The 24,309-nt window shown below is 39.8% G+C and overlaps 1 long non-coding RNA gene across 1 annotated transcript; it reads right to left on the reverse strand.

The window, feature by feature from the left end:
* Positions 1 to 4,343: 4,343 nt before the first annotated feature.
* On the reverse strand, positions 4,344 to 7,870 carry LOC148224032 (uncharacterized). The gene is made up of 2 exons (XR_015803570.1): positions 6,547 to 7,870; positions 4,344 to 4,764 (listed from the first exon to the last, which is right to left on the reverse strand). It is a non-coding gene; the product is annotated as an uncharacterized LOC148224032 (long non-coding RNA).
* Between the last annotated feature and the right edge of the window lie 16,439 nt (positions 7,871 to 24,309).

Here is a 24,309-nt window from a genome sequence, read left to right on the forward strand (position 1 = left end):
CAAGAAACCTTCACTTACGATTGAATAATATACATAGGTTTAACTTCCATATATTGTAACACAGAAGCTGAGTGACATTTTCATTTTATATCTGTGAAATTCTACAACAGAGGCTCAAGCTAGTCTACATATTTTCTAAATGTACTTAACTTGGGCACTTCAAGAATGCAAAATTCCCCTTATCTTCAGGATTTCAGCGGCCATGTCGTGTGAATCCCCAGTATTAAAGCCTGCTCCTCCTTTCTCTGTGAATGCAACCATTAATATTATATGACAGTAGTGGTAAGGAACAGGCAGGGGAATTAATGTCACTCAGGTGATGCTATCGCCTGAACATTGTTTCACTTCTCAGCACTCAACCTGCAATCTCTGCTTTTTCATGTTTTCACTTCCATTCATATATGGTGTATATGTGTGCATAAGTTTGATGTTATAAAAATATAAACTGAACTCTCCTCCCAGCCCAAAACCCTGCTAAGTGGGACCCCACTGACATTGATATGCACAGCTGAATAACTGGAATACAGACTGCCAAGAGAATAACATGGAATAGACAAACCCACAAGTGATACCCAAGAATTTAAGGTGTCACACCCCTGCTCAGTGGCTGGCAGTATGACAACCCTCCTCATCTTCTCCCAGTTAGTTAAAATAACAATATATGGAATAAAGGACACAAGCAGGAAACCAAGAGCACCAGTTTGTCCTGTTGCACACTCAGCTCAGATCTCAACTGGCAATGTAATGGTGGGGTCTCCAAGGAACCTCACCATCTCCTGCCTCTATATGACTCTGTAATGTCTCTGAAAAATATGGTTTTCCCCCTGGTCTTCAGCCAAGGGAAGATATTTTGAAAGCAGCCCGTAGGCTTGGCAGGATTAATTCTGAAACAGCAGAGGAGCAGCACTCTCTTCTCCCCAGCCAAGCCAGAGACACTTACTTTGGTCAGGGCCTTACACAATCTCACCTTCTTTCACATACCCCAAAACTGGTTGTCATGCTTCTGCCTCTCAGAGTCACTCCCAGTTTTGAGCCTAACCAGAAAACACTTTGGTTCTTAGATGCCAGCTAGAGGTATTTTCATCCCCGTGCGTATTTTACAGACCATCATCTACCAAACTAAAGGTCACAATTATTGAGTGTTTGTGAAAACACTCTTATTTTGTTGTCGAACTTGCAATTTGAAAAATGTCATTCTAAAATATTACAGCATACATAAGGAGTAATCAATTAAAAAACAAAGCTATAAATGTAGCAATTTGTCACAATACTCATATTTTAATTGGATTCATTCAGGGTTTGTAAGTAACCTGAGAAGCAAAACCCTTAAAAATGTGATCATTACTTTTCCAGAACTCAATTAATTAAGGGAAAAATAAAAAAAAACCTGTACAGAAACCCTCAAGCCAGCAAACAGACCAGTGGACTGCACAAAGGCACCACTGTGCTCCATCTCCAGCACACTGTTACAACCCGTGCTACAATTCCATGGGTGCATTGCTTTCCACACATGGAAACAGACACATCCACTTGAGCTAAATATCAATGTACACAAAGTGTACAAACACACGAGAACACACCCACAAGCACACAGAAGCTCCTGCTCTCCTATTTTCCTCCTCTTGTATGTATTTTCAGAGAGAGAACTGGTATAAGTGTGCAGTGTGTTTGACATGGTGACATTTGCTTTTAACAGCATGAGACTTTTGTTCTCATTTTGCTTACCTGTCACTTCCTCTTAATCATGCAACTGATGCAGTTATAACCTAATAGAACTAGAAGGCACTGCCAAATGCTTAATAATTTGCAGACTTCCCTTCCTTCTCTGCAGTCTTGGAGTGCAAGTGGCACAGAAGAAGCATGCTTGAACTCTCTTGACCTGGACAGCTGCTTGAATAATGGCTCAAAAATTAACACCAACTAAAAAAAAAGTGTTGAAGGCAAACTTTTGGCATGTGTCCTTCTTTGTTCCTTTGCAGATTTCAAGTATCTTCGTAAAAAAATTAAGATAAATAGAGTAGACTGAAATGTAAAGATCAGAAAAAAAGCACAAAATTATGTATAAACAAACTCCTTTTGTACAATGTGCTCACAGATAAAAAAGATTTATTTGATGTTAAGATAATTTTGAGATTCTGAGTAATGTTGAAACAGGAATAAACACAGGTCAGAGTGGTTACTGGATTGCCATTAGAGCCGGAGTATCAAATAATTTCCCAGTATGACTGAGCCAAGCAGCGACAAACAAAAAATCCTCTTTTATTCCAGACTTACCTGCACTTAATTCAGCCCAGAAAATTATAAGCATCTCCATTTCTTCTGATTAAAATACACCATAATCAAAGCTGTTCCCAAAAATATTAGCTCGAAACTCTCCAAGTCTAAAACCACCACACAAGCACCTAATTCTGCACCTACAAAACGTCTGGAAAGCTGTGCCCCCCCAGTGCCAGTAGCTGTCCCACAAGCCCCTTGCAGATGGCCTTCCCAGGTGACACACCAAACCTAATACCACAGTAGGGCCACTCTAATGCTTTGAGCCTGCCAGTGGATAATAAAGCACAGGGACTCTCCACATTTTTTTCCAAGCTTTTTGTTTCTTTTCTACAGATAATGAGGATACCAGTGACAAATTCAGAACCTGCTTCCTGTAGCAAGAAAATGTCACAGAAAGTTCTTTGAGTGGTATCCTGAGAGCATTATACCCCATCCACTGCCTGTACAATGAGCTTGGGCACACAATTTGAGATGCCTCACAGAGGATATGATCCCATAGGAGAATGAAAGTAAGGCCAGATGTCTAGAAGGGTCAGGACAGGTACCATAGAGCACATTTCAAAATTATCTATTCACTTATGAATGTTACTAGGCACATCACTGCATTTAAATACAATCTCAGTCCCCTAGACAAAGCTGGATGTCATTTTTTCTTCTCCCCGGAAGCCAGACCTCTTTAAAACAAGAAATCAAGCATGTGCCACCATGCAGTCAGGGACCCTGTAGCAATGGAGGGTGCAGAGTGACTCAGATCACCTAAGCACTTACTAAAATTTATCTCTTTTTTTTTTTTTTTTATGTGCCAGTTTGAGCTTCCAGTAGAAAAGTATCAATGCTCTGTCAAGGCCATATCTGAAACACCTCATCAGCTATGTTAAATGATGGAGAGCTGGAGGGGACACAGCTAACTCCAAATTAAAGGTTAAAGGTGCCATTGCACCTATCAGTCTTGTCCATATGCAATTGCTGATACCAATCTCCACTGAAAACTGGCTGCAGAGCAACACAGGCAACATTTCCAGCTGCAGTTGGTACTGTCAGCCTTGTCTTGCTTGCTGCAATACCTTTAGGAAGGCAGGTAATACAACTCCACAAAGCTGACTGCTTATGTCATTTTATCAGCTTTAAAATGTGGTCTAGGTAACTAATTACACTAACAGGGAAAGCAAATATGTGGAAGATTGATCAAACTTTCACAAAAATTGTGTGTGCCTCCTCCACAGACAAGCCATTGTCAGACAGTTTGAGAAGGATGAAACACAGCTACTGCCCTTCTGCCATGAACATTGGCAAAAATGGGATCAAAATACTTCTTTCTAAAGCAAAGTCTCTTTCCTTTACTTTCCACTGTTGTTTTATCCTCCTTTGCCATGCTCTCTTTTATGGTCCTCTACTTCTCAATTAAAAATACTTCCTGTTCCAAGGATGAGACACAAATCCCACCACGCAAGACACAAAGCCCAGAGTGTGGCAGCAGGGCATGACCAGGACAGTGCTGGAGTGCTGGTGACTGGAAACCAGACATGGGCTAAGACTGGGCCCAGAAATGCACTGTGCCTCATCCCAGCCAGTGTAGAACCCTCACCTGGCCCTTGTGTTTCGGACAATTTTGCTTCTTATGCTGATAGTGGTTATGAGATTCTGAGCAAAACCAAATGAGCAGCTATATGGCTTCCCTCTTAATAAATCTGACTCTTTTTTCTTGTTATTTTGATGCCACCCAAATGCAGGCATGGTTATAAATTACAGGGAGATGTGCTATTAATCAAGGAGCAAGGATGCTCTACATGAAGAATGGCCGTTCACAGGTAGAGTGGCCTCTTGTTTTATTTGTAGCTGCTTCTTCATAAAGAGGGCAAGTAAAAGGAGAAACACTGGGTGAGTGATAAATCCCAGCCCCAGACTTTTCTAGTTTTCACTCTCTAGCACAGAAATGGAGCATTGTCTTGGTTTGAAAGACAGGTGTCTGCTAAGGAAGGCAGGAGCCTCTCTTGAAATGGAAAATGCAAACCCCCTCCCTCCAAATTACTATAATTTTGAAATAAAGGAGCTCTCAGGCAAAGATATGGGAATAGGAATAACAGTTCTTTACTAGGAAAAATTAAAATAGAAATACAGTATTACAGAGAACAAACCCAAAACACTGACAGAGTCAGAATACAACCTGATACCTCGTCAGTCAAGATGTTGCTAACAGTCCCATTAAATGGTGGCTGCAGTCCTCCTGGATGACAGATGTGGTTCAGTTGAAGCAGTGCTCCTGTAGAAGGTGCAGTTTTCCTCCAAAGATCCAGTGATGATGTAGAAGGGTCTGATTTTCCTCTGGAATCCAGTGGAAAAAGGCAGCCCTGATGTTCCAAATTTCAGTTTTTATCTAGGTAGGAAATGCTTGGCTCCTCTCCCTGGCTGGAGCATCTCCCAGTGGGATGATGTAATTTTATCAGTCATTCAGTGAGACTCAATGGCCCATTAACAGAAGATATCTCCCTGGAAGAAGGATGGGTCATGGAAAAGAAAGAACACTGCCTCACCTGGTTTTAACAGATGGTGATAGAATACATACTTTTGGTTATAGAATACGTACTATTGGCTACATTCTGCATTGCAGCCCAAGACAAGCATACAGGAACACTTTCCCCACCCCAATAGCTGTCACTGACCAGTAGCTCTTACATCTGATTAAGGGTGGAGGTGTACAGTGATCCACACCTACCTGGAAGGCCCTTTTACATGGTCCTATTGACATAAAGGGCTGTGGTTCATTCAAAAGCAAAGCTGTAAGCAAAGTAATCTCTGAAAGACAGAGATTTGTATCTGCGTGTGTGCATTGCATGTGAGTCTACGTTTAATTGCAAGCACTTCTCTTTTTAAAATATGTTTAAAAAAACACATTAGTGGTAGTTTAGATCAGAACCTTGAAGCTACGAAGGCATTTTAATGGCAAAGCTATTTAAAAACAACCTACTTTATATCACTCTCTAAAGTGCACCTTTCTATTTTGTTGTCAATTATTTCCTTCTATTTCTTTGAAGATGAGTAAATGGCTTTAGTGATTTATTCCTGAAGGCATTTATAAAACCTGTCCTGGTAATAATCAACAAAACAGGTATTTTCTGATGTCAGCAAATGCTTATACTTATGAAAGGCCCAGGAATATATTTGCCATTTTTTAAAATCAGAAGTATTAAAAACTGTACTATTACTATAATTTTTATTTCATATAATTATTTCTACAATGTCTAATGTTTAGATGTCTGTCAAACAACTGAAAGTTAATTTTTCATTTCTTGATCAGGAAAGCATTTCGTACTCGGTTCAAATATATTCACATGGATGTGATGCAATTTTTATATTAATCCTTGCAACTGCTTCTGGAATACACTTTTTGTCTCCTCTCTTGACAAAGAAGCCAGAATATGGTTACCTGATAAATTTTCCTGGCATTCACCTTTAAATCTTTCTGAGCAAATTCTAATAAAGCCATTTGTTATGAGGTAGTTTACTTTGCAAGAAATTTCATATCTAGTTGTATATCTTTCTGAGAATGGCCAAAAAATTTGAAGCCTCATATGGATCTTTTAATATAGACTCAGTCATAGTGTAATTCAATAAATATTTAGCCTGTAGTCATTTTTTTCACAGATTCTCTCTGCAATGGGAAGATTATATACAGAAAAATGTGAAAATATGACTGACATTTCAAAGAATCCTTAAAAATATATTCATCTATATTAACTGCATTAAGACAAGAAATGAGCTCATGGCAAGTGGCAAATTCACCATCCTCTACAACAAACAATTACAGGAGTGTGGAGCATATACAGAAAATCACATACCCTACAGCAAAGCAGGATATTAGATTTTCCTGGTTATAAGTAAGCCATCAGCTGGCTTATGGCTACACTATTTATGAGTTATGCTGCCTTTCAAGATACAACTCACATTTTCCTTAATGCCAAATGACACATTCAATTTAAATCAAGATATGGCAGAGAAAAAAACTGTCCCTAATAAGTGACTCAAGTATTTAATTTTTTTTTTGGGCTTCTTAATCTGAGTATGGGGAATTTAAAGGCAGTTCAGAATCTTTCATTTTGTACATCTGAGATTTCTTTACTTAGGGTGCAGGAAAATCACATCACTGTAAATCTCTCGAGATGAACTATCAGATCTGCAAGCAGCCAGGGGAAAGATTTATTTTTAAAACAGGGATGATTATTGCTGATATCTGAGCTACAACTGTGGAAAAATATTTAGGGATGTGCTCACTTGTATCACTCTCATTACCTCTCCATCTGTGTTCCTGGTCCACCAGCATCAAGGCCTGTCACCAGCCCATCTAAAGAAGCACACTAGACTAGAAAAGAGAGATAGCAAAAATAATCGATGCTTGATTTTAGAAGAGACTACAGATACAGACAGTTGAGCTTGGAGGGAAGATGACAGAGGGGAATTTTAAAGGATGTCTGTAAGATTGTGAAGATGAGTATGAAGCTGATTTTGTTTGCTGCTTCTCTTATCAGTGAGATGGAGGCATCCAGGGAAATGACAATGCAGCAAGTCCAAAAGAAACAAGGAGTACTCCTTGCATACAGCAAAATAGGATATTACAAAAGCTGAAATACAAGTGAATTAAAAAGTGGATCAGCCAAATTTCTGGAGTCCAGGTTGCTTAGGTACTAGTAAACACGTTGGGCTGGTTGTAACCCCTGATCTAGGCAGACCCTTCACTAGAGACTGCCAGAAGCTGGGAAAATATCCGAGGGATGGGTCATTCACAACATGCTCTGCCTATTAAATTCCCTCCCTCAGCATCTGCAAGGGAACCTTGCTTTTAGGTTTTTCTGTCCTCTGAATCTGCTCCAGGTGGTCTGCTGGGGCTGGGGCATAAACTGAGATATGCATCTGTCCTCCTTGCACATACCTTTAGTGCTTTCCATAATAAAACTATTTCTAAATCTGCTTTAAGGAAGCAACTGGCCCTACTTCTATGCAAACCATTCTCACTTGTGTTTTCAAATATTAAAGCCAAAATCCACAGAAATATACAGCCTACATGAGCCCAAGAGTCAAGAAACTGTCCAGGTGGCCTATTGCTAAAGTCACAGCTGTGCTAAACCAAACCTGAAAGATGCTGCAAGAAAAGCATCTCTGGCTGAAATTTAGTAAAATTCAAGTGATCTGATGAAATTACCATAACACTCCAAATGAGCTTCAACATAAAATAAAAAGAATAAAAAAAACAAGTAAGGAATACGAAAGAAGACATTTTCAGTGTTTTTGTAGTCCTTGAGGTTTGTCACAATTATACTTTATATTCAAACTAGACAATAGGCAGAAATATTCCACTTTGTATCAAGACTGAATCAAAAGCCATTCAGATTTTTTTATATATATAATGGTACAAATCTCTTTCAAAGTTTTAAGCACTGTGTGCCTATCAGCCATCTGCTAGTGTTGGACAGGATGAGTAGGCAAATAAATATTTTAGTACAAATTCAATTAGTGGCTTGTTTTACCCAGGCAGAATAAAATTTCTTTATAATACTATGAAATACAGCCAGTGCAATGGGCAATGAGCAAATACTTTCACTTAAGGGATTGTGGCTCCATTCCATTATCTGCCAGAACAAAGCTCCTGCAAAGGAAGGAAATACACACAAAAAAACAACAACAAAAAAGTCACAGAGGGAAGGAAGGAGGAGAAGAAAAAGGAAAGAAAGGAAAGGGAGGGAAGGAAGGAAGGGAGGGAGGGAAGGAAGGAAGGAAGGAAGGAAGGAAGGAAGGAAGGAAGGAAGGAAGGAAGGAAGGAAGGAAGGAAGGAAGGAAGGAAGGAAGGAAGGAAGGAAGGAAGGAAGGAAGGAAGGAAGGAAGGAAGGAAGGAAGGAAGGAAGGAAGGAAGGAAGGAAGGAAGGAAGGAAGGAAGGAAGGAAGGAAGGAAGGAAGGAAGGAAGGAAGGAAGGAAGGAAGGAAGGAAGGAAGGAAGGAAGGAAGGAAGGAAGGAAGGAAGGAAGGAAGGAAGGAAGGAAGGAAGGAAGGAAGGAAGGAAGGAAGGAAGGAAGGAAGGAAGGAAGGAAGGAAGGAAGGAAGGAAGGAAGGAAGGAAGGAAGAAAGAAAGAAAGAAAGAAAGAAAGAAAGAAAGAAAGAAAGAAAGAAAGAAAGAAAGAAAGAAAGAAAGAAAGAAAGAAAGAAAGAAAGAAAGAAAGAAAGAAAGAAAGAAAGAAAGAAAGAAAGAAAGAAAGAAAGAAAGAAAGAAAGAAAGAAAGAAAGAAAAGAGTTACAAAGCATAGAGCTGACAGCTTGCCTTAGCAGTGAAAGGAGATTCCAAACATTACCTTGAAGGAATAATACATGATTACTAACACATCAAAAGCCCAATCTGCTTGAAAGGAGAGAACAAAGATAATCAAAAATAGTCTGAGAAATGCATTTTCTAAAAGCAACCATGAAATAAGTCGATTGGTAAGCTATTCCAATACATCCACCAGGCACTTAGTGGAGTACATTAGTGACAGAAACACATTCACAAAAGAATATAGGTAAGAAGAGGTCAAACCTTAAATCAGTGCCAGTACATTGACTTTGGAGGAACATCACTGATATTTATCATGATGAGGACTGACCCAGAAAAGCTCAGTAATAGCCTTCCTAGGAATCCTGACTCCATAAAAATGAAAAAGATCAGGTATTGCCTATAGAAAATGTGTGTTCAAGAACACAGGGCACACACAGAAACCACCCACCCCATCAGGCACATGCAGCATGCACAGGGAGCACTGGCTCCAGAACATGTACAAATACACTTGTGTGCATACAACACATACAAGGCATGCAGCTCACATAATTCGATTCTGTTTGAAAATTGACAGCTGCACATGTGTGCTTCCCACATTCTCCAATGCATGCACTGACAGGCGTTTTCCACAGACAATACTTTCACTTTAAGCCTATTCATCTAATGCGTTCTTCTTTCTGCTGCCCTTTGCAGATCTTCAGACAGGGTACAGACCCTCAAAGATATGGACAGAACAGGAGGAATACTATCAATGTTTCACATGGGGAAAATGGATGTGACCAGCTACTTACACCTCTTTTGGTTGGAACCATCTCTTCCTACCCACAATGTCATCCTACCAGTGTTATATTCCACCAGAAATCATCTTTTCCTCATATGCACCAAAGCAGCTTGAAAGATTAGGCTTGCTAAGCTAGCCACTGTTCTCTCTGTTCTTTCTGTACTTCTGTGCAGGTCAGAAAGTCTCAGCCACAATTTCAGGTAAGCTGGTAGTTACCATATATTTTTTGTGACAAGAAAACCAAAAAGAAGACAGGATATCCATAACTGAGAGCTGCTCTCACTTGAAAGGCACCCCTCGCTCCTGGTAAAACAGATATAGAGCACGTCTTGTGGTAAAATCCATCTGTGTCACTTCTCTAATAAAAATACAACAGTTGCACAGTTCATTTTACAGCACAATTGATAAATCGATCAAACCGTTTCCTGCAATGCTAATAGTGCTAGACACAGTTTCTCCAAACTTTTCAAGAGAAAGTGCTGATGGTACCCTATCTGCTCAAGGGGAGGGCTAAACAAGTTTGCCAATAAACCTGGACAACCCAAAGAAAAATCCAGCAGCAGACAAGATCCTTAAGGAATCTTTAGCCAAGTGGATGTGCTTGCTGGACCTTCTAGAATCTGGGTCTAGTTCCTGGCTCTGATGTAAACTGCCTTTGCTAAAGCTTGCCTTGGCTAAGCTTTCTCATCTCCTGTCTTCTCAGCTGGTAAAGAGACACTGAAATAGGAGGCTGAATATCTGTTGTGACATGATCTTGCTTGCAAAGCAGGGAAGAACAATGAGAAAACATTTTCTGCCTGGAGTATCCAACTGTACCATGAACTATCCCTTGCAATGTGCAGCACAGAACACATGTTGAGGCTTTGATGTTGGTCATGGTCCACTGACTGTATTTTATTACAAACAATAATGAGCAAAAGACATTTTTCAAAGATTATTTTTCTGGCTGAGTGTAAAAATTACAAATGCAGTAGACAAACCCTGAGTGTTCTTTAAACATAACTATAAAATTACTTTGAAGTAGGAGAGAATGGTTTATTATTTCAAAGTGGTGCAGCCTTAAACACTGGGAAAATATTCCCCCTTTTCCTCTCATTCTCTATACAATGGCAACGAATGTCATAAATCTCATTTTAAATCTAGTGGTATGTACACATAAAAAGCGTTATGTTCATTCTGAAACCACAAAAGATTGCTCTGAATGAATCTCAGGCTAAATATATTTATATGCAATGATAAAGCCTTATTCTACATTGAAATCACTCTGACAGTTTATGAATTCAAGGTTTCACCAATGTAAATAAAAGAAAGTCCTGTTATGATAAAAATGGAATTGAAAATAGAGCAGTGATGGAATAAAACTTTGAGGTAAATTAAAGAACTCGATAAAAGTCTTCCATCCTCAATGAAAGGTACAGTGACAGCCATTAGATTGTAAGTCACTTCATGTGGCTGCATTTCCTAAGAAAGTTTTTTAATGAATTATCCTTTGAGAGTCACAGTCAAGCGTACACACACATAAGAAAAGATTATATTAAAGAGGAAGGTAACAGGGTGTTGCTTTTCAGTATCACTCCTCATGGGTTTTCCTGTGTGATTCCTGCTAAACAAAAGAGCCACACTGCTCGGATCTCTTTCAGCTCTGAAAGGTGCTGGTGTGATCCTAACAAGCTCATCTGACAGTGGCAGGCTGCCAAGGATGTTTGGCCAGCAACATAGCCCATGGTGAGAAGGGCTTCAAGGTCTCAGCAGGCTGCCTTTCTCCTTCTCCCTTAGCCCATTCCCTAAGCCCTGAAGTGCATAGGATAGAAAATCACACCAAGTCACACTGACACAGAGCCTGAAGCACTGCCAAGCAGCCCCTGCATTCAACTTCAAGTTCCAGCCCTTCCCAGGCACAATTCTTTTCTACTCTTTATGCCACAGCAACCTATTTCCACTTCCAGTGCTCTGATCCAGCCCTTACTTAATTCTATATTTGCATCTTCCTTATAATGAGTCTTGACTGATGAATTGCTGGGTCCCCTCAGACATCCCCATATTCACTTTCCTTATCTCCTCTTTTCCTCACCAGTCACATTTCAACTCCGTTTCTTCACTTCTCTCTGCCCTACCCAGCCTCATGATCCAGGCTGCTGCTCTGTCCCCTTCTTGAACTGTGATGACTGCAAGGGATTTTTGGATTCCAGTCCTCCTTTCTTTCTCTCTCAGTAGAAATCCCCTTCCTACACACTCCTATTCTCACTGGAAAAGCGTAAGTCCCCTAGATTCACACAGGACAGAGAAAAGATTATAGTGCTCCCCAGAGCTTGGCCTAATCCATATCTGGTCCTTCCCAAGAAACATCTGCCTACACACAGAGGATAGGGGAAGGGAGCTCTCTACTCCCAAATCTGGTATTTGCTTCTTCTGCACTTTGGGAAGAGAAGAGATGGCATAATAAAAACCAGATTTCATTTGGAAAATAAAAGAGCTAAATAGTTCAGAGTAGCAGGTAGCCCAGTGAATAATTCATTAATACTCTGTGGTGCCCTTGTTCTGGGTGAATTCCCAAACTATGATTTGTTTGGCCTAGAGTTTTTTGGCCTTCAACTATCCTTTAATAGTCTATAAAAAATGAAGCTCTAAAAGAAATAATGGCCAGAATAATGAAAATCAGGTGACCACGGCAGGAACCAAGATTTCTTAAACCACATCTGCTGGTACCAATCGAACACTTTTTTTTTTTTTTTAACAAAACAAACAACAAAACCAAACCAAACCAAACCAAACCAAACCAAAAAAACCCACAAAAAACAAACCTTCCTACTGAAAAAGCCAATGAAACCAACATGCTTCTGGGAAAAAAAAAAAAAAAGCCCCAGAACTATCTGTGACACACAGGCCAGAACTGGAAAGAGGAAGTTGGATTTTCTTTTCTGCTACCTTTATAGCCAGGCATGATCTCCATGCTGAGAGATTCAGGCAGTGGAGGAGAGCATCAGAAATGTATTCAAAAGAAGTCTGAAGAGATACATGAAGAACAGAGGAGAAAGTAGAGAAAAAAGTCAGAGCAAGAAAAGTGGGTGGGAGAAAGAAGTCAAAAATGAAGACAAAGAACTGCAAGAACAATGCAAAAACAGGCAGATAAAGGGAAAGAGGAGAGGAGCAAGACAGAAAATCCATCTTGCCAGAAACAAACCTTTCTTATCAGTTGTAGGAAAGTGGTACCTCTGCAAAATCCAATTTCAAATGTCAGAAAAGAAGTGATAGAGAAGGAATGAATCACCTACATAAATGTACAAGCTCCTTAATGATTGAAATTCAACACTGGGAGGTGCAGAGAAGTCTGAAGGACATGGGGTTTTGAAATGAAGATAGGGATAGCATTAGGAATGAGAAACCTTTCATCACTTGAGGTAAGGTAGTGAGTAGACTCAGCAGCTCTGAAGCTCCATTCACACCTCTTCAGGTCATGCAGCTGTAGTCTGACTGCCAGTGACACTCACAGGTATTTTTACGTGCAAGAAGCAGATTAGTGACCTCAGATTAATACTAAGTGAAGTCCCACCTTGCTGGTTTAGAAAAGCCAACACCTATTCTTCCCCTTGCTTCAACAGGTATATTTATCTGGCAATGTCATATTCCAGGGAATCTGGATTCAGTTCATACTCTGTACCTGGTCTCTGAATGGAGAAAAAGCTCATAATTAGGTTCTAATTAAGGCCCTTAAAAATGGTACTTAAGGGCTTCCCTAAGGCTAGGATTCCATTTCAGTATTTTCAGGTTATTTCTTGTGCACAATGAATTGTAGCTGTATAGAGAGTACAGCACTACCTGAAAAGGGATGAATATTAATAGGGAGTAGAGAAAAAGAGAGACAGCCTAACAATAGTCACTGAAATCCTTTGTTACATATACCCAAGACAGGGAAAGCAGACCTTCTCTGGTGAACTCTACATACAAGAAAAACAAATATCAGAAAATATCAGCACAGAGAATCAGTAGCATACAGTAACCGTATATAGAACCATCAAATAATAAATAGGATCTTAATACAAATTTATCCAATAACAGAGGTTGTGTTTTGGGTGGTTTTTTTCTTTACAAAATAAATAAGACTGCAATTTTATGTCTCATTTGAATCTAGATGAGAAAAGGAAGGCATATTGAATGGAAATCACCCCTTACAGAATCAATCTGCATGAACTTTTTAAGGCAGCAGGTAACAGTTACTTGGGACACAGCTACACATAGCTTCTCAACCAAAAATATCACCATGTAAGAGAGATGAAGGCTTTATACTCACTGCCTACACTTCAGAACTCATAACAGCAACAGTGTGGAGTTTGCTCCCCCCACCCTTAAACTAGTTGAGTTTTTTTTTTTTTTTCTTGAAATAAGCAAAACACCAGAAAAATCTACACGTGGCAAAAATCCATGTCACCACAGCATAGATTGCTGAATGGCAGCAAACTGGCCGCCTGCCGTTCAGAATAAATGCATGCACCATCTGCAAGATGCTGGAATATCTCTGCTGGCCTAATTTTTGGAAGATGCCTAAAAAAAGGGACAGCACAACTTGGAACAATCTCTCCAGCCTGTCCAAATGGGATTTGCCTGCGGGGAAATTCTGTGCTCGGCAACACCAAAAACTTTTGGCTGCTCGACAGACACCAGCAAGGCAGTGTTACAAAGATGACAGCCAACTGTGCCCTTTAATTGCTAGGCCATCATGTAACACACTCTCTCTATGTTATTTAAAGCATACACAAAACACAACTAACACAGAGCTTTTCGAGGTTCTGATGAAATAGCATTTGTTCCTTTCAAAGCTTCTTTGACAAGAGAAGAATACTTCATGATGGGGGGGGCTGTCACTATGGGATCATGGCTTTCCAGAAGTGTAAAATTCCCATTTCAGAAACTGCAGACCTGTCACATACCAGACTTGAAATTTCATGGCAGTTTATGTATTTTTTTTCTTTGTTTTAAGGAACAGAGTTGTTGTCCTTTCTTTGCTAAATCCAACCCAAGATTTAAAAAACTTATGTTTTTCACTTAAGACCCAAGGCTCTGCCTACTGAGAGTTTTGATGAATAAAGCAGATGTTTTTCTGCCAGGCTGAAAGGGGTTCATTATTTTCAGGGCTTTTAACTAGAAAGAAAGAAACCACTAAAACAAAACAAACAATATTTTAAGTTACTCAAATATGTAAAATGTTAGAGTGAGCTTTTAAAAGTTGTCAGTATCTCCTTGGGTCAGACTGAATAATCAGGGAAATTAAGCTGTGAATTGTCACCAATTTGGATGAACGTCTCCTACTCAAAATGACCATAGTGCTTGCAATTTTTCTTGCAGTGGGACTAAAGCTCTTCAGTGGCACTGTGTCAATTTACATCAGTGAGAACACTCACTCTTACTGTGGATATAAGCAGATACCATTCATAAACTAGGGGAAGTGCCCACACTTTAAAGGGGACAGAAGGCAAGGGTTTTTCTCAGGAAACACAGCCTCATCTAATCCATTTGATGTCCTATTTTTCAGTCTCCAAGCTTGCAAGCAAGTGACAGGAACCATAAAAATGTGTGACAGATTACCAGAATGGAATGTGGGCTTTGCTGAGTGTTACGACACAATAAACGGTTACTTTTAAAGCTGTAGTTTTAATATTAACTGAATAAACTTATTTGAAAACACTTCCCATCCCTGTCAGTAGCTCAGTCTTCAGTTTTCATACACCTTATTGATATCTGCAAGACACAGTGCAGCTGGTGGCTCACTAAAGCATCAGCTGGGTGAGGGGTGATTTATGTTTCTATCAAAACTCTATTTTAGAAATAGCTTCCCGTGTGATGATTATCAGATTAGGTGAGCCAAAGGAAGCACTGGCAAAGGAATTCCTTTCAAGAGGATACCAAACCAGAGTATGTGCATTTACCTTCCAATACCTGTCCTTCCTACAGAACTCCAATAAGAGCTCCAGAGAAAATTACTCATATAAAAGTCAAGGAAGGTCTCAGTGATTTAGCCTTGACACAGAACTCTGCACATCACAGCTGAGGGAATAACTCCTGCCTTGGCTCAGCCACTGTGGTAGAAGTTTCCATAATACAAAAGCAAGTGAGTAACATCAAAGCTAGTGAGGTGTTTTGTGGAAAAACCACTTTGCTACAGCAGGAGAATGAAGTCCTATGAACTTCTTAGCCCTGATGCTGCCTACAGCCCAAGATATTCGTTCTCTAAAGGTGCCTTGAACCTCTTACAAAGTCAAAGAAACTTGGTTCAAGAGCTACTACTGCTGCTACTTTGTCAATAACAATGACTATTTTCCAGTACGAGTGCAGTCTTGCAGTTCAAGTTTCCAAATCCCTCAATCTGTGAGTTTCTAAACAATATTATAATCCCCTGAGAGTGCCTGCAGGACCCAATATCTGAATACTTTGAAGCAGAAAATTTCTCTTTAGCCACTTGCTAAAGCTTTCTGAACAATAAAATAATAAAAAAAAAGGTCTGGCACTCAGTGACTGAGGAAAGCATTTTGCCTCTGGCTAATCCAGTTTAGAGAAAAGATGGACTCTTTTTGATCCCAACTTCTCCCATGGATTTGTTAAACTAGCCTTTTATTTTCTTCCACTTTGCCTGAGCGAAACTCCAGAATTATTCTTCAGGCTACTGATAAAGTTAACTTCTCCCTCTTCTCATTGACTGATCACTGTAGCGAATGGCTCTCTAATCATTTTAAAGACACCCCTTGTCATAGTGAATGCTGTCATAAAGTATTGTCCAGGGATTTTTTTCTACTGGGAAGTGAAATTATAACCTAGAGGGATGATTAAATCTTCTCTCTTCCAAGATAGCTTAAGGTAATACCATAAAGAGAAACCCTAAGCTAGATAATCTGTTCAACCTCTCCAGAGTAACCAAAGCAGCACTTATTTTACCTAACAGTTCCAGAAAAGTAACATATTTCTCTTAGGATGTCTCTTTGAATTTCTTGTTTTCATCATAATACCTGTCTGAAATTATTCCAGGGTGCCACAAGTACAAGACTGAGCACACAGAATTCCTGGGGAACACAGGGAAGAATGACTGAGGGAGATTTAACTCTTGTATAAATTAGTTGGCCTCGGCTCCTTCATTAGGGACTGGAGACATAGGCATCTCATCCAGTCCTAGCTTAGTCCGTGCCCACAGAAGGCACACGGGGTTAGACAAAGCACACACCGCACAGAACAAATCTTCATTTTACAACCCAGCTAGATTGTCGAGTCAATGATTATCTTAGCCAAGAAACAGCATTCCTAAGAGATGGAAGCAGAGATGAGCAGCAGGAACCAGAGCAGCAAGAGCCCTTTGTATTTATTAAAAAGCTATGTGTGTTTCAAAACCAGCAATGGAACTTCAAAAAGCTCTTCTTTCTGAAGAGGTCTACTAACAGTACATCAGCTGGAAGTGGACTTCAGTACTTCTACCCTCTGCTGTTTTAGTCTTCAGTCTCTAGGATGTTTGATTTCAGAATCAAAATTGCAAATGTTTCTACTCCTACATTCAGAGAAACTTTAAAGTAGAATAAGCATCTTTGTAATAACAATTTATATATAGTATTCAGTGTGAATGTCAGGGACACTCTAAATGTCAGGGAGAAAATATAATAAACTCATCTTTACAGGGAGAGAAGGAAGTGCAGAGACACAAGATCAAAATCTGAGTCAATTGGAATGGTAGATAGTAAGAAAATGTCAATTATTTTTCTCAGGATATTAAGAATGTAAACTTTTTCTACTCATGTGGGTGTTAGTGGCTTTAGGGAGAGGAGTTGAGTTTGCTTTCCCCAAACTAGGAGTTTCCTTCAATCTGAAAGAGCTTGTAATTTTTAAATACTAGAAACCCAAAAGGGTGGCAAGAAAAGCACTTCCATAGATTGACAGTTTTTCTGACTGCTTGGGAGTGGGGAAGTCACTAAAACACCTTTGTCAGAAATAGATGGAGCAACTCCAGGATGAAAGAATTTGGGGAAAATTAACACTTCTATCCTTAGTAAAAATAAAAACTTGAAAGAAACAATTCTGAAAGATCTTGGATGGACAATAGCAAGAACCCAGATAGAGAAATAACAGTGGGTTTGGAGGTCAAAGTATTTGCCTTAATTTGTCATGTGCTTCTCAGTGACACATCTAGAAGGAGACAGAGCTAGAATATGTTAATCAGAGTTTGTATCTGACACCTGGGAGAAGGTATTCTACTGCCACAAATTTGTGCAGGCTATTAGACATAGACTGGGAGAAAGTCTTCTTATGTGTAAAAAAACTTCAGCCTTTTATTCAGGAAAAAAGTAAACACCAAATACTGCCCATAAAACTCCAGAAGTTTAAATAAGAAAGATTTCAGTTGGGGGTGGGAGTTAAGGAAGAAACAGAGAAAGAAAAATCAAGATCAGTTTTCGGTCTGATGGGATCTGTTGTAATAATTCCAAAGTTTCCTGCAATGGGCTTATGAAAATACAGGATTTTAGCAGGAAATTTCCTACCAACTGAAGTGTGATCAAAGACAGGCACCATTTTACAGATAAAGTCCACATTAACAAAACAGCTGGGAGAGATTATGAAACCAGAGGCTATGAATATGAGTGATGGGGAACTATTTTTGAACTCTCGAAAAGAAATAATAAGGAAAAGCTCACTGATGAAATTGAGACAACCAATGTAAAAACTAGAAAAATTGGAAAACCAATGTAAAAACCAGGGAAAACATATTGATAGTGAGCTGAGACACTTTTTTTTTTCTCCAGCTTGATAGCCCCAGATGAGCATGTCTTGGCAATTTCCCAAAGTCCACATTGAGAACATGATCTGCTAGCAACTAGCAGGCTCAACTACACCTTTAAATCTGTTAAGAACTGCTTCAAGACCTCCAGTTAAGCTGTGGATGATCCATCACATGGTGCATGTAACACTGCAAAGAAAAAGACTTAAGAAGCACTATGGAGAGAACAATCCTACACTAAGAGGGGTGAAGGATGGGGCAGTCAATAAATCCTTTCCCTCTGTAACTTCTGTAATTAAGCAGAACACATTGCTCATTCTTATGATTCAAGCATAATCCTGCTGTTGTCTTGACTGTACAGGATTTGCAGATTCTAACTGTTTTAATGACAATGCACCAAAGAAAGCTTTTTCTTTGCTTTCACAGACAAATCCAGTATCCACATCAGGAGGGAAAGAATCCAGTGGGGTGTGAGGGGTTTTGGCCTTATAATTATCTTTCCAATTCTAGCATATGCCTTTATTTGAGTTTTAGTTAAACAGCTTTAAAGCCAGAGCTAATGTGGAGGGGAGGAGGAAGGGGGATGGAGGAAAGGAGAACACACTTCATTTTCTGCTGCAGAGAGAGACGCAGGAAACTGTCTAATACCTTGCAGTTTCATTAACTCCAATATTTACTTGCAGAGATGTTTGCACCTATTAGAAAGTAGGGATAAAACCAGAGAATGGCAATAGTCTGCCTTTTGCTAATGAGTATTTACTAGCAATAGCCTTTACTAACAGATGTTTGTAGCATGCAAGCAAAGCCCTGAAAAGACACCTATCATCACATCGATGGCTCTCCTGAACTCATTTTGTCTAACCTTTCAAGACCTGGATGAATTATGTCTTTTTCTCTTCTCCCTAACTTTCAAATGAGCCAAATAAACCTGGGCCTTTGCTGTTTTGAGGATTTTAATAGTCAGGCTTCCTATGTCACATAGTTCTGGGATTCCCACAGCAGCAGCTTCCACAGAAGTCTGCTCAGCTCCAAGAACTCTTTCCTACTCTAAATCATTGTAGCATCATTGACTGGGGATGGAGAGGAAGAAAATTCTTTCTTAGTCATCCCGAAGCATGAGAAATGCCAGAAACAGCATGTTTGTGTGCAAGTCATTGACCAAGAAATGGTAAACACCAATGTGGTTTAACACCTTCTGTGGATTCCTGCACACCTCTCTCACTAGATATAAATTGTAAGATCTGTTTACTGGGAATTGCACTTACAGGATTGTCTGTCTTTGATAAGACCCATAATCCAAAGTCAGAAGAGAAAATTGTCTTCATGCTTATCTATGCTCTAGTGGAAGTGTAGAAATAAGGACTTTCCCTTTATATTTTTCCTTTTTGCTATACCACAGAGATGGTAAATCTTTCCTTAGTAAGAGCCAACAGTTCCTTCTAACACCTTTGGCCAACCACATTTGTATAGATCTGCTACAGCTTAGAAAACTAAGTGGTTATAGGCCATATACAACAGGAAGGCAGGCTGCTCCTGGGGCACAGACCAGGAATTCTCCATCTTTGCTGATTTATAAGGCAGCTGAGGACTTGCTGTAATGGAAAACACTGTTTTGCTTCTAAAAAGCATCAATAGAAAATGAAATATGTGATACCTTTGAAAACCAAGGAGTTTGCTTATTGAGGTTCAGTTGTTTAGCACAAACATCTTAAGTAAAATGTATGGCATTATCTCGTCTTTTGAAAGTTGGCCTAATCTGATCAATAAACTATCACAGTTATGATTTACAAAAAAAAAAAAAGAATTCTCTTGAGGCAATATCACAAAGTGATAGGCTCTTTTAAGATCTTATCCCAGATTCTCCACAACTCCATGTAAATGCAGGCTGAAAGCAAATACTGATACCACTAAAAATGCTTCAGACAGTCAGTGACCTTCTACTTGAAAGGTAGATGCAAAGAGTTTCTGCTTAGAGGGAGCTAAAAAAGTCTTTTTAGGGAGCCTCCAACTTTAGGTAATTTGGCTTGAGACAGCTGTAAGCAATTTTTGGAAGCACTGAGGAAGTGGCTAACTGTGGAAGAAGAAATGTGTCTCCTGTTGTGATGGCTCAGCAACCAGCAGCCTGTGAGGCAGAAATTCTTACTACTCCAAGAAGGGTTTCCCTTGGGAGCATCAGTGTCCTGAAGCTTGAGAGGGGCAGGGCTTTTGCCCCACTTCCACTGTAAGCCATCACCTGGCAATACTTCCTGTAAAGACTGCTGAAATAACATTTGGGAGGTTCTGAAAAAATGCACAGAGTTGAGAAAACACCTGTTTCTTTAGCAGAGATGGTACTAAAAGAGAAAGGGGTCTTGCACTGTTGTTTTTCCCCATGGCTGCACCAAAAGCCTCCAAGTCCACCTCTCTGAGCCTTATTTTACTGTTCTTCAGTGCAGAGTAAATGGTGTACCCCTCATGCAATGCCACTGCACAAACTCATGAGTCATCTTCTGAAGACCTCAAGGCATTTCATGTGCTGACTGCAGCCTAAACTTTATTTTCCTTCTCTTGTGTCAGTTGCTGATTCCAAATCTCCACAACCACAGAAGGTAATATCACACCTGAAGGTTTTCCTACGGGAATGTCTCAGACAGCCATGGAGCACAGAGGACTACCCCTCGTACTCCCACCCAGCACTGCTTTTACCCATTTCCTCCCTCCCAGCTCAAGAAATTTCATCTGGAGACAAGAGATTACAAACTCCCCATACCTGTAATACTCTTGTTGTGTGTTGGTACAGCACCTAACACCTCAGACCTCAGCTGGTATACTTTCATTATAAATACCACTCAAAGTATGGCTGATGGACTGCAGAAAACTGAAAGCTACTTTCTCTTCACCTGAAAATATCCTAAATCTCATGCAAATGAGGGACAGATATATTTGTTTATCTACACAACCAAGGACTTTAAATTCAAAGAAAGTGACAGTAATTCAGATAATACACAACCACCATCCAAAGTTATGTGTTGAGTTACTGCCATTACTCTTTCACTAATCTGCAATATGCAGAAACTGTGAATTTAATGAGCTTCATAATTATTTTGTTCTCAAAATTCCTTCCTTTTTGGTAATGACATTATTTCAAATGAAATTTTTTACACTATGTCCCTAGTCAATCATGTCAATTCCCTGAAAGATGTACCTCTAGTGAAATAGTAAAATCCAGAGAGAGGATGAGAAGTTGATTTATCTCAAGGACTTTGCACCTTAAATAGTCAGTAAAATATTAAACATCCCTATCAATAACAAGTGGACTGTATTATAAGCTTCCTCATAACTGGAGTTCTTAGGAACAAATTGACATCTTCCTGAAAAGGTGTCAAGAATTTCATTTAATCCTTTTTATAGCGGTGACCATCAATCTATCTTAATGTTTATTGGAGAGAAAATAATTGTCTTTTCTTTTTGGCAATGGTATTTCATTATAGGCACTAGGATAAATAACTACAATTCAAAGCAAAATAAGATGAAAATGTCCCTGCATTTTTTCCCGTTGGCTTCTTTTCTTCTTCTTGTTTAATTTCATGATGAAAAAGATTATAATTAAATTAAGCTTGATTCTTATTTAAATGCGCATCTTAAAGTGAAAGCAGAGAAATTACTTTCTTTTTCAAAGTTGTTATATCCCAATTGATCTTCCACACATTGGCATTATTATCTGATTGTGAAGATATATGCATTTATCAAAAGCTAGAGCCATCTGTCTCAATTCTATGTAATTTCATTACATATTCATCATTTATCTAGTCTGAGTATGTGACATGAGACCCTACTGACTAGAAATTCTATACTTATTATCATTTCATACTGTGTTTGGATGGACACAAGGCTGTCAACTTCCATTAATCTACTTTTGATGTAAAAATCATCATCTTGGGATAAGCCTCAGAGCTCCTGCATAATCAGGCTACACTACCGTGCAAGTGTAGAGGCACTAACACTTTTATAAAAAGCCTGCAGCATTTATTCCTTCTTGTCTTTCATAACATGCAGATGTCACCCTGCAGATGTGTCAGGGGAATGGAAGTATAAATCCCAGCAGACTGGCACACCTGAGTGTGCAGGCACACACTGCCCAAAGGTGACTGTCACTCTGCCAAGCATCAGTGTGGAGGTGGGCAGGAGTTAATGGATGCAAGGAGAGATTTTCTAACTTCAGTCACAGTTGTTGGAAGGTCCAGCATAATTAGAGAATAGAGGCTGAACCAACCCATAGAAAAGCCAAAGGTGCTTAACTTCAGCCCATCACAGTAATGCCAAACTGCTTGGTCATTTTGGAGTGGACTTTGCAGAACCTGCTGTCTATGCAACAATATTTTGGAAGCTTGACAATGTAACCAGCCATCTTCTTAATCTTTCTAGTCATATAATGCAGCCATTCCTTTGCTCCATGTGTCCTTCCAAGTGGAGAGACATGCTGTGAGCCAGGCTCTCCCTGGGCACAAACAGCTGGCACCAGCTGATAGCCTGGATTGCACACGCTTTCCTGCTCATCTACTACACTGAAACAAAGAGATGACAGAGATAACAAAGGCAGTTCATTATTCACGTGGACTTGAACTTGGATTTTGAAAATTAGATAAATTAATGGTAACCACTCTGTAGGCAATTATTCGTCTACTCCACATGAATTTACTTTGACTGTATCCACTTCCAGGCTGCCAAATATATCTGTGAATGCTGTAGTGAGCAAAGTACCAGGCAAGAGTATGTGCTTAAACGCACAGATATTGCAGAATACTTAGGTGGAATTTGGTTTTGTGAACATGAATATCCTCTGGAAATCTCATTTTAGAAACAATCAGGCTCATCCTATCTGGAAACACAAAGATAGACTATGATTTGTCTGTCAAAAGGATATATATCAAAATATATCTCAAACTGCACATTAGGCTCACTTGAAATTTATGAAGCATCCACAGGGATGGTAAGAGACAAGATTTTATTCCCAATGGCTAACTCTCAGCTCTGCTGCTTTTCAGAAATTGGTTTTCATTGCTGTTTTCCCATCAGTTAAATGGGGATGAGAGCACTCACCTTCATCTGCAAATTTCTCTGATCTCTACCAGACAGAAAAGTTCTGTATCACAAATCAACGGCAGTAACAGCCAGCTCAGTTACACAAGTGACAAAGACTGATTAACTCATGAGCAGGAAAAAAGGGCTGCAGTTGACAAATGCACCTTGTCACTAACCAGAGGTCTGCTTGAGCAGTTCAGTGCACTGAGAAGGAGCCGAAACTCCCAGGGCAGCTGTTGAACTCACTGGCCAAACACTCATGCTGGATGCAGGGATTTGCACACAGAAAGAGAATGCACAAGTTCACATGTGGTAAATTCATATCCCAGTATGATGTAGCCTCACCATCTTCATGCACACACCTCATGCTGCCAGTTTCTTACCCAAGGAATCAGAATATAAAGTTAAAAGGGACCCACCAAGATCATCTAAGTCAAACTCCTGGCCCTGCACAGATCAGCCCTAATAATCACACCGTGTGTCTTAGGGCATTATCCAAGTAATTCTTGAACTGTGACAGGCTGGTGCTGTGACCACTTCCCTGGGGAGCCTGTTCCAGTGCTCAGCCACCCTCTGGGTGAAGAATCTTCTCCTAGTATCCAAACTAAACCTCCCTTAACACAGCTTCAGGCCATTCCCTCAGGTCCTGTCACTGGTCACCAGAGAGATCAGTCCCCTCTGCTTCCCCTCCTTCCAAGGCAGCACAAAACATTTTAATATGTGGAAATCAGGACTAGGAAAATCTAAGTGATCCTGAAAAGAGTGATGGAGCCTGCTCCCAAACTACAGTTTCAGTGCCCTGAAAGCATTAGGACAGCAGTGAAAGCAAAATCCCATCACCACCTATACTGGATCCAAAAACTAGGACTTGAGTGTCATGGAGAAGCATTACCTGATCATGGACAAGGTGGCTGGATGTGGTGGCATGTGATCTGACTTGATATGAGCCAATATGAGGTGTCTGATCTCAGAGCTCAGTCAGAGAAGAGAGAGCTATGGGGTGAAAACCAGCACCATGCCCAAAGCAAATGGATTATTTTGGATACACACAGTGCAGGGCTGTGTACAGTCCTCAAGATCTGAGCCTGCTAATACATCTTCAAATGTCGAGGGTCTCAGGGCTCTCTAGATCTATAGCAGCACTGCCAA

This window comes from Sturnus vulgaris, chromosome 4 (assembly GCF_052056855.1).
Source record: "Sturnus vulgaris isolate bStuVul1 chromosome 4, bStuVul1.hap1, whole genome shotgun sequence".
Taxonomy (NCBI): Eukaryota; Metazoa; Chordata; class Aves; order Passeriformes; family Sturnidae; genus Sturnus; species Sturnus vulgaris.